Raw genomic sequence first — 12,396 nt, 5'->3', positions numbered from 1 at the left:
CAGTGTGATCATGTATAACAGTGCAGTGTGTGTTACAGTGTGATCATGTATAACAGTGCAGTGTGTGTGTTAGTGTGATCATGTATAACAGTGCAGTGTGTGTTACAGTGTGATCATGTATAACAGTGCAGTGTGTGTTACAGTGTGATCATGTATAACAGTGCAGTGTGTGTGTTAGTGTGATCATGTATAACAGTGCAGTGTGTGTTACAGTGTGATCATGTATAACAGTGCAGTGTGTGTTACAGTGTAATATGTATAACAGTGCAGTGTGTGTTACAGTGTGATCATGTATAACAGTGCAGTGTGTGTGTTAGTGTGATCATGTATAACAGTGCAGTGTGTGTTACAGTGTAATATGTATAACAGTGCAGTGTGTGTTACAGTGTGATCATGTATAACAGTGCAGTGTGTGTGTTAGTGTGATCATGTATAACAGTGCAGTGTGTGTTACAGTGTGATCATGTATAACAGTGCAGTGTGTGTGTGTGTTACAGTGTGATCATGTATAACAGTGCAGTGTGTGTTACAGTGTGATCATGTATAACAGTGCAGTGTGTGTGTTAGTGTGATCATGTATAACAGTGCAGTGTGTGTTACAGTGTGATCATGTATAACAGTGCAGTGTGTGTTACAGTGTGATCATGTATAACAGTGCAGTGTGTGTTACAGTGTAATATGTATAACAGTGCAGTGTGTGTTACAGTGTGATCATGTATAACAGTGCAGTGTGTGTTACAGTGTAATATGTATAACAGTGCAGTGTGTGTGTGTGTTACTGTGTGATCATGTATTACAGTGCAGTGTGTGTTACAGTGTGATCATGTATAACAGTGCAGTGTGTGTTACAGTGTAATATGTATAACAGTGCAGTGTGTGTGTGTTACAGTGTGATCATGTATAACAGTGCAGTGTGTGTTACAGTGTGATCATGTATAACAGTGCAGTGTGTGTGTGTGTGTTACAGTGTGATCATGTATAACAGTGCAGTGTGTGTGTGTTACTGTGTGATCATGTATAACAGTGCAGTGTGTGTGTGTGTGTTACAGTGTGATCATGTATAACAGTGCAGTGTGTGTTACAGTGTGATCATGTATAACAGTGCAGTGTGTGTGTGTGTTACAGTGTGATCATGTATTACAGTGCAGTGTGTGTTACAGTGTGATCATGTATAACAGTGCAGTGTGTGTTACAGTGTGATCATGTATAACAGTGCAGTGTGTGTGTTACAGTGTGATCATGTATAATAGTGCAGTGTGTGTTACAGTGTGATCATGTATAACAGTGCAGTGTGTGTGTTACAGTGTGATCATGTATAACAGTGCAGTGTGTGTTACAGTGTGATCATGTATAACAGTGCAGTGTGTGTGTTACAGTGTGATCATGTATAACAGTGCAGTGTGTGTTACAGTGTGATCATGTATAACAGTGCAGTGTGTGTTACAGTGTGATCATGTATAACAGTGCAGTGTGTGTTACAGTGTGATCATGTATAACAGTGCAGTGTGTGTGTTAGTGTAATCATGTATAACAGTGCAGTGTGTGTGTTACAGTGTGATCATGTATAACAGTGCAGTGTGTGTTACAGTGTGATCATGTATAACAGTGCAGTGTGTGTGTGTGTTACAGTGTGATCATGTATAACAGTGCAGTGTGTGTTACAGTGTGATCATGTATAACAGTGCAGTGTGTGTGTTAGTGTGATCATGTATAACAGTGCAGTGTGTGTTACAGTGTGATCATGTATAACAGTGCAGTGTGTGTTACAGTGTGATCATGTATAACAGTGCAGTGTGTGTGTTAGTGTGATCATGTATAACAGTGCAGTGTGTGTTACAGTGTGATCATGTATAACAGTGCAGTGTGTGTTACAGTGTAATATGTATAACAGTGCAGTGTGTGTTACAGTGTGATCATGTATAACAGTGCAGTGTGTGTGTTAGTGTGATCATGTATAACAGTGCAGTGTGTGTTACAGTGTAATATGTATAACAGTGCAGTGTGTGTTACAGTGTGATCATGTATAACAGTGCAGTGTGTGTGTTAGTGTGATCATGTATAACAGTGCAGTGTGTGTTACAGTGTGATCATGTATAACAGTGCAGTGTGTGTGTGTGTTACAGTGTGATCATGTATAACAGTGCAGTGTGTGTTACAGTGTGATCATGTATAACAGTGCAGTGTGTGTGTTAGTGTGATCATGTATAACAGTGCAGTGTGTGTTACAGTGTGATCATGTATAACAGTGCAGTGTGTGTTACAGTGTGATCATGTATAACAGTGCAGTGTGTGTTACTGTGTGATCATGTATAACAGTGCAGTGTGTGTTACAGTGTGATCATGTATAACAGTGCAGTGTGTGTGTTAGTGTGATCATGTATAACAGTGCAGTGTGTGTTACTGTGTGATCATGTATAACAGTGCAGTGTGTGTTACAGTGTGATCATGTATAACAGTGCAGTGTGTGTGTTAGTGTGATCATGTATAACAGTGCAGTGTGTGTTACAGTGTGATCATGTATAACAGTGCAGTGTGTGTGTTACAGTGTGATCATGTATAACAGTGCAGTGTGTGTTACAGTGTGATCATGTATAACAGTGCAGTGTGTGTTACAGTGTAATATGTATAACAGTGCAGTGTGTGTGTGTTACAGTGTGATCATGTATAACAGTGCAGTGTGTGTGTGTGTTACAGTGTAATATGTATAACAGTGCAGTGTGTGTGTGTTACAGTATGATCATGTATAACAGTGCAGTGTGTGTTACAGTGAGATCATGTATAACAGTGCAGTGTGTGTTACAGTGTGATCATGTATAACAGTGCAGTGTGTGTTACTGTGTGATAATGTATAACAGTGCACAGGTATAAATGTGATGCGCAGCATTAATGTCATGTCATATGCACAGGCAGTGTACATTATTTACATTCATTCATGTAATTTTAAATATAAAATCATTGTAGCTAAATATAAAATGTTTGTAGCATGGATATAAACGATACGTAAATTATATACATTTTTATTCATATAACTCACACTGGTGTTTTCAGTATCCAGCCTGTTCTATCACTGACAGTGCTTGATGTGGGTCTGCCTAGAATAAGATAAGTCTCAGGCCAGTAGCAGCTGTAGCTGGCAGATTTCAGAGGCCTCGTCTCAAACGGAGCATTTCTCCACACAGCGCTGTTTGCTTGCATTACTCCACGCATTAAACTGCAAAACCCTTCTTTCTAATCTCAGTCCGAGCGTGAGGACGGCGAGTTTGTTGATATTGTCTCGGGTTGCACATATTTCCATGTTGGCTTTCTGAAACTGTATATCTGATGATGAGCCTTTGCCAAGATATATGCAGTGGGCTCTTTTATTTGCTTAGCCGTGTGGGTTTGGACTCTGGACCTGCGCCATTCCATTGAAAGTGCGGATATTTTAATTTGCAAGCTGGGAGAGAGAGAGAGAGAGAGAGAGAAAGAGCTTACAGATATTAAAACTGACTTCAAACAGAATGATAAGTGTCCATGATAGCTGGAGGACAGAGGCGCAAAGAAGCAAACCTCTGACACACAAACACAACCCTCACACAACCCCCATACATCCCTCATACATCCCTGTTAGCGGTAAAAAGGTTAAATTGGCCACATTAAATGCAGGACATAAGGCTGTTAAACTGAGCACTCATGCAATAGCATTTATTTTCATTTATTTAACATTATATTTATTTATTCATTCATAGCACAATATTGCTTACTGCTCAAATCTGATTGGTCGGACTGATCAGGCGTTGATCATCGTTAATGACAGCGGCTCTGTCCTCTGCTCATTCTAATACACTATGGTTACTATAGCAACGACTTACATGTGATCTTGTACAGTATACACTGTACTTAAACAAATTGTGATGAAACCAATGGTGATGTTTCTATGAGGAAATTGTGTGAAAGGGTCTCCAGTATCAGTTGTTTTGTAAAGTCAGAGATTTGAGAGTGAGAGATAAGCCTTTAGATAGATAGATACTTTATTGATCCCATGAGGAATATTCTCGAACATTCACTTGTTGGCAGAGGTGTTATTCAAACCCACACCCCCCAAGAGACTGGAGCCTTAATCCAGCTCCTTAGACCGCTCGGCCATGCTACCTGCTTTATCACCACACATACATTACAGCACAGTCGAATTCTTTCCTTCACATATCCCAGCTGAGGAAGTTGGGGTCAGAGCCCAGGGACAGCTATGTTGCAGTGCCCCTGGAGGAGAGAGGGTTAAGGCTTTGCTCAATTGCCCAGCAGTGGCAGCTTGGGGGTACTGGGGCTTGAACCCTGACTTTCCAATCAGCAACCTAGAGCCTTAACCACTTGAACTACCACTGCCCCCTTATGTTATGGAAAAATCTTAAGTACTGACAAGACTGCAGCACAAAAATAGCTGAATAAAAAGAGTCAGGACTGCTGGATAACCTTACACAGAAGATAACGGCTTCAGATTTGAGCTGCTTATGAACATCACAGAGAGCAGAAATGGGTTTGATATCAACATTTACTCCGAAATGTTCTTGTGTTTTTTGGAAGATGTCTATGTATACTGACCCTAGGCTAAGTAAAGAACAGCTGTGTTTTTTTGACTTATTAACTTCTTAAATATATAAAATGATGCTGCTCTGTCTGTATATCACTGTGTTTGATGGTGGTCCTGGGATCATATGTGCAATCCTTCTTTCTCCTAACATGACAAGCTGAATAACTGCCGAAAGATATTTTGTTTTGTTTCATCTGAACAGAATAGATGGTTCCTAAAGAGAACTCATTTATTTAGAGAACTCTTTTGGACCATGCATACATCTGAGGAGTTTTGAGATCTGGGGCGATGTTCTTCCTGCTGCTTTCAGATCAACCTGCAACTCTTTTCAAGGGTCAAAGGCTTGCTTCTTACCTTTCTTATAATAAATCTGAGACCACTTCGTGAAATCTTGCATGGCGTACCTGTCTAGCTCCAGGAACTTTCCACCTGCATGTGATCGAAGCAGTTTTACAGACTGGGCAGTTTATATTTTCTGCTGTGGCTCTGTAGCTTTTTCTATAATGTTGTCACTGAGAAAACATTTTTGATGTATTTATAACTGGAACCTAATTTATTTTTTACATGAATGATTTTTATTCTTTAGATGAAATTTAAAATAATTTTCTTTTTCTATAATGACTTGACGTGTCCACCTGTGTGTGTGATGTAGACTCACACATCTCTCCACCTGACCTCTCCGTCTCTGATTGGCAGCTGCAGGTCAGAGCACTTCCTGTAAGCCGGGGGGCCCTGGGAAAACGGGGATTGGACTTTTCCCTCTTAAAAGAGCTTCTGCACATGATTATGTAGATCAACACAAGGGTACAGGCCTCGCCTGCAGGCACAGTGTGTGTGTGTGTGTGTGTGTGTGAGATTGTTTGTATTTTCCCATGTTTCATCCCTTTGGCACTGCTGTGATCGTCAGACTGTTACAGTGGCTTTTGTGGTGTTTTGATAGTATCACATGAAACCCACTACATTGTGTGTGTGTGTGTGAAAGCGAGATGCACTGAACCTGTATACAATATGATATACTAATAAATGAGTGCACATTAAAAGGTGTGAGTTATAACTGAAGGAAGCTGAAGAGAGATAACGGCTCTGTGTTTTCCTTAATTTTTTGTCTTTCTCTAATTTTCATCAGATTTCCATATAACAGTTTATCTTTCCCCGGCATAACAACACAAACATCGTATAAAACTACATTCCTTTGGTTCTTAGAGCAACATCGTGTTGAAATATTTGATTCTGTTTCTCTGGATTTATTTTATAAAATGAATCTGTTTATTTATTCACGCTCAGAATATGATAAATCAGAGCCCGGGCTAAACGCTAAGCATCGGTTTGTACGTCGATGTAAAAACAGAACAAAGGCTTTTAAACCCCTCGACACCCTGCAGAGTGAAGCTGAAAAGTTTTCCATGTCTTTCTCCATCTCTCCAACTCTCTCAACACATGTGATGGCAGTAAACATTTAATAGCTCAAATAAATAAAAAGCTCCTTTTGCCGAGCCATTTTGCCTCTCAGCTTTTCTTCAGCCCGATATACAGAATCTCAGCTTTCATCTATAAAGATTTGCTGAGAGATTAAGAAGGAAATATTGTTTAGATTAGACGTTCTCTGACAGCCAGCGCTGGATGAATATATTTTATGTAGACTATATACGTGAATAATATCAGGTTTGGGTTTAGTGTTTAGTGTGGAGAGTGTTTGTTTTTGGAGTGATGAAAGTCAGGCGTTGGATCCTGCAGCGTGTATTCTGTGATAGCTGGACTCCTATGCGAGAAAATGCAGCTAATTTCACAGATTTAAAAGTTTTACCCGCTGTTTTAACCTCCTAGAAAAATAAAGAGGAATCTGAAAGGTTACCTTTCGGCTCATAGTGTTGAGTGGGATGAAATTTATGGATTCAGGGAAATTTGGATGGATATTTGATTCAGGTTGGATGAAATGTTGTTTAGTTTTGACTTTTTGATATAAATTGAGAGAAACAAGTTCTAGCAAAATGTCCAAGCATGAGGTCATGTTTAAAACATAGCTGATAAATATATATATATTTTTCAATCAATCAATCAATCAATCAATCAATCAATCAATCAATCAATCATTCATTCATTCATTCATTCATTCATTCATTTATTTATTTCTCCTAAAGTAAACCTAATGTTTGCAGCTCAATTAAAATAATAAAGAGTTATTTATATCACATATCCACTGTTTTTTATGTGATATGATTTAAAACATTTTTTTTACATTGACCTTATTTCTTTCTTTCTTTCTTTCTTTCTTTCTTTCTTTCTTTCTTTCTTTCTTTCTTTCTTTATTCATTTCTCCTGAAGTAAACATAATGTTTGCAGATAAATTAAAATAATAGAGTTACATACATCACATATCCACAGTTTTTATGCAATGTGATTTAAAAAACTATTTACATTGACCTTATTTATTTATTTATTTATTTATTTATTTATTTATTTATTTATTTATTTATATATATATATAATTCTGTGAGTATCTGGAGTTGGCCTGAAGTACTAGTCAGTCATATTTATTAATTTTATTATAATGTTCCTCAGGGAGCTGTTTGGTACAATACAACTGTAATCATGAATCAATACAGTTAATATGTGTTTCTATTGAACAAATCAAAACATCTGCTCTTTCTGTAAGGAGATGCTTATTCAACATTTACGGATGCAGTCTCTCTAAAGAGAGAGAGAGGAACAAGACAGGTGCTGGCAGTGTAGTTAATAACAGGATGTAACTTATTATAGTTAATATATAATTAAGATTAGATGTAAATATAAATGGATAAAAAGCATGCAGTAAAATTATAATTGTCTATAAAAACACTACTAGAAATACTGCTACAGGAAACTAATCAACTCTAGTGGGGTAACAGTAACAGTAACATCACACCATCCACTGCTGGGCCCCTGAGCAAGGCCCTTAACCCTCAATTGATCAGTTGTATAAAATGAGATGAAAAATGTAAGTCACTCTGGATAAGGGCGTCTGTCAAATGCCATAAATGTGAATGTAAATGTAAATTTCGGTAGAACAGCGTGTGTGTGTGTGTGTGTGAGAGAGAGAGAGAGAGAACAGTATATGATACAAGCGTTCAAATATTTTTAACCCATACTTACAAATACAACAGAGTATAACATCATTCAAAATCATTCAAACATATTTTAGATATAACCAAAATAAAACACCCCCCCATCCCCCAAACCACCCCATACCCACCCTGTGCCTGCCCTCTAAACCTCACCCACTAACCCCAGTTACAAAAAACAACACAGTATGGTTGCATGTTAAACACAAACCACAGAGACGTAATACAACGATGGCAAAAGTATGCTAATGATAGTAAACATAATATATGGACATTGTGATAGACACAAGCCTTAGGGAGGAAGAGTGAAAAGGAATAAACGGGGGGTTTAGATGACTGATATGTTCAGAGGTCGCATGCGTAGTACATTTTTCCTGTATTGACTAGAACTGTATTATACATCTGGAAATTGTGTATCAGTCTAATATGAACTGTGTAACTGAAAAATAATCACAGGTCTTCATATACACAGCTTTATCCCGCTAATATCACAATATCAAAACAGGTAGCTTAGAAATCTTTGACCCTTCCTTCTGTCTCTGTTGGGCAGAAATGTTTGTTTAAGCTCTGCTTGAATTTCAGAGCTCTATTAAAAGTTCAAAGCTGCAGTTAACTGCTGTAACAAGAGCTACTCCTGCTCCAAACACACACTCGGCTAATGAGGAAGAGGACTCGCTGCTCTCCGAGACGGCCCACGACTTCCACCTCCACCTTCACGCCATAATCGTGTCACCGCAGGCGAAGTATGATCATAGATCACCGTCGTGTTAAGTGTGCACACTCACTCCAGCCACATTTTCACACTATATTCTTAACGTCAATGTGTTATTCACAGTTTATCAATCGCTTTTTTATTGCAGGTGATAATGATGATTAAAGTTTAGAGAAAGAAAAACGTTGCGGAACAACACGAGCTCATAACTAAATAGCTCATAGGATATGTGAGGAGAAAAGAAAGGAAAATACAACAACAAACCCGGCACGGTGAAGTCATTTTGGACTAGATGGGATAGTGAACAGGATGTTGGAGTTTTATTTTATTGCTTTTCTCCACTCCGTCTCACTGGGAGATTATCCAATAAACATTAAAGAGTTCACACCTATAAGTATAAACGCTAACTCTGTCTCATTTTTTGGAGCGATAATGTGAAATATAGTGTGTGTGTGTGTTTCGCTTGCATACGGAAATACAGCAATCACAAATGGATATATTTAATATAGAGGAGTTCAAAGCCCTTCACAGGAAGGCCCTCAGCACTAGCATTGCTTTTTACGGTCGCTTCGGCGCAGAACACGGGCTCGTCTCTTTTTAAAGGCCTTATTTGGGAGCCCTGTTGAGGCCGGTTGGCTCCGTACGAGCCGCAGATGCCGGCACTAAAACACAGACCTCCGTGAGCTGCAGGAAACGATCGCAGCAAAGCCGAGCCAACATGGCACTGCTGGGAGACAGGCCCGGGTCAAGCCAAGATGGCACCATTACAGCTCAAGCTCTTTACTAACAGCGTCTCTTTTAAGAGATTTCTCCTGGGTCATGCAGCAGGAACAGGCTGGACGACCGACCAGAGCGAGAGCGAGAGCGGAGAGACGGAACAGAGCTGCGACTCGAAGATGCGAATGGAATAACGGTTATTTTTATCCTTAGTTCATTTCAGCAGAGAGCTTGTGGTGTGTGTGTGTGTGTGCTCCTTTGCTGTGCCGTGTAATAAGAGCGTTTGTATGAAAGATTAATGTGTGGAGTTATTGGTGTAATGATGGACTCAGAGCTCCATTCTGCAGCTCTCTGTGGATCTGCGGGCTTCAGCTCAGAACACATGAAATTAATGAAGAAACGATTCGGAGAAAAGAACGGAGAAAAAAAAAACACATGGGAAACCATGCAGACAGGAAAAGGGCCTTCAGAAAGACTGTGTGTGTGTGAGAGAGTGTGTGAGGGAGTGAGTGTGGTGGTACTTCCTGGCTGGGAAGTTTAGCAGCTCTTCACCAAAGTTTATGAGAAACTTTTTGTTTTGGGATCAGTTGGTAAGGTGTGTGAAGATCAGAGTGTGTGATGTACATGTGTGTGTGTGTGTGTGTGTGTGTGTGTGGGTTCAAGCAGGTGTTGACAGAAACAGCCTTCTTCCTCTGTTCCACCTTTAATTCACTTCCTTCATCCATGAAGCCCGCAGCATGTCACCTGGTCTCCACTGGGGGCCTTCACTTACCGAGTGATTGACAACTCAGTTCACAGACTGAGAATTGAAAACAGTTGAGAGAGAGAGAGAGAGAGAGAGAGAGAGAGAGATGAAGTGTGCTGGGGTTTCATGAGAAAAAACTCATAACTCAAGAAAGTAGTGTTTGAGTGGCCAGTGTGTATTTTTGGTGTGGACGACCATCAGTGGAAACTCCGGTCATTGATCGTTTGCCCTTTTTTACTAACAAGGACCCACCTTCCTTAAAACCCATACCATGTATACAATGTTGGTGGGTTTTTTAATGGTCACTGGTGGCTCTGAGCTTGTTTGACCTTGGGTTGTTTTTACACCTCGGTGGTTTTAGGAAAACTCGCTTGTATTAGAGGATTAAATTCGGCCGTTGGATTCAATTCGCAGTTCACGTGAACAGGAAAGGAAGTGGGAAAGCATAAAAGCAGTGCACTTCCAGGAGCTGTAGCAATTACTTCTTATTTCTTTAGGTGAATTTGACCTTCACGAACATAGCAACCTCGGATGTACGAGCCAGAAGAAAGACGAAAGAATAATAAAGTCTGCTTTAAATAACACACAGGACACACTGTTTTGTTGAATAAATGCTCTTGTACAGTAATGCAATTACTTACACACACACACACACACACACACTTTGATGTTGACACGTTTTGCTAGAAGCAAAAAATAAAAAAGCTGTTAATTTTTATAAAACGCTTGGGAATACTTCGTTCGGCGTCGATGCTGTAAACGAAAGTCTGTAGAATTAGTCTTCTCTGAGTGGGATAACGTCTTCAAAGGAAGAATTTGTGGTTATGAGTTATGGGTATATACAGTTTCTGCTTGATGCTGCATGGACACCACAAAACTTCACAGAAAGCGCATGTGACCAGAATGATTTCACACGGTGTTGCTCCAGTGTTGGAAAATCGGCTCCAATTACACAAGAAAAGCTTCGGTAAGAGTTTTCTAGTCTTCATATTGAGGATGGGTATCTCACACGTCCAACGCTTTGCCATGTGCCTCGCTGGTTTCTGATTGGATGATTTATACTTCTGGTTTCTACAAACGGTGAGGAATTGTGGTCTTTGGATCACCACAAGATGCTAGAGTTGCTCGAATACACCGTGGCATCGGTGCTACGAGACTCTGGGCGGGATGAGCATCGTTCGTCTGAAAGATATTCCCTCAGCTGGTGTTCTGATGATTTTGATGGTGATGGAAGACTACTTTCTGAAATCTCTTGTAGATCTCGTCAGGTTGAGATCTGGTGAGTGTGAAGACCATAGTGTGTGATTTAAAAAAAATTCTATTAATGATATATTGTCTTTTTATTCCAATGCTGCCAAGCTTCTGTGCAGAAGTACAATAAAAATCATAAATTTTTGTTTTTTGTTGTTATTTTTTTTTCTATTATTTATCCAAAATCTGCTACCGAATCCTTGAAAACATCCCAACTCAGAAATTCAATCCGAAAACGCCAAAAGTTTTTGAAATTTACATCAATTACAGCCTCACAGCCTCATCAATCCATCCAGTGAGGCTTTGTGCCTTGGATGGAGGGGTGGGGATGGGGGCGGAGCCAACCCGGTAGAGACCACGCCCATCATGAGAGAAGTGTATCATCATAGCATAAAAGTGATGTCTGAAATACTTTATATTGTTTTTTTTTTTGCAGTCACACTTCAGATTAAAAGAAGAAGTGAAACTGAACCATGGCAGAAGTATAAATAAATGCCCCCCCATCCCCACCCCCTACCCCCACCACAACATAACAGAGCCACAATTTGTCTTCCTTTAATTTGTCATCCATTACTTAGTCATTTACTACTCGTGAATGAAATTCTGGTTATGTATTTGCAAATTTTTGACCATAAACTACACAGTTTTAGAAGGTAAATAGTTTATATGTGCCACTCGGATGAGGATTGGGTCCCTGTTTCCCCTCAAGGTTTCTTTCTCATATCCTATAATCCTCATATCATATAAGTCCTGAATTTACATATTTCTGCAAATCAGGTATTCTGAAGAATTTATATTTTTTTTACATCCTTCATCCTTCATCCAACAAAGAGGACGAGGTCTCATAACGAAAGGTTAATCGAGCACTAAACGTTGGTATATAAAATAGAATTAATAATGTTGTAGAATTACACTTAATGACATTGGTAATGTTATAAATAAAGAGTTAATCACCACAGCAGTAAGAATAACGACTATAAGTTATGGATTATTCACATTGTGCTACGTTTTTATAAGAACTAGGTATATTCTTTACAATTTATTTTTCAGTTCTGTTTTATTTTATTGGTAAATCGAGGAACAATGTGTTTTGAAACATTTTTGGTTTTGTTTATTATTTTATCCTGGCCCATTTGAGAAGAAATAAAAACACAATTCTGGCCTCGTCGTCATTTTTTATTATGTATTATTTCTTGCTAAGCTGCTAAGTGTGTAAGAGAAAAAAAAAACCGGTCCGGTGCTATTAAGCGGGCATCTTAAACAACCCAAGTGGAAATCTGCTGCCCGTGCGCCAGCCCGGTGTCAG

Source organism: Hemibagrus wyckioides, linkage group LG15, assembly GCF_019097595.1.
Source record: "Hemibagrus wyckioides isolate EC202008001 linkage group LG15, SWU_Hwy_1.0, whole genome shotgun sequence".
Classification (NCBI taxonomy): domain Eukaryota; kingdom Metazoa; phylum Chordata; class Actinopteri; order Siluriformes; family Bagridae; genus Hemibagrus; species Hemibagrus wyckioides.
The sequence above is the reverse complement of the archived record's forward strand: the minus strand, read 5'-3'. Positions refer to the sequence as shown.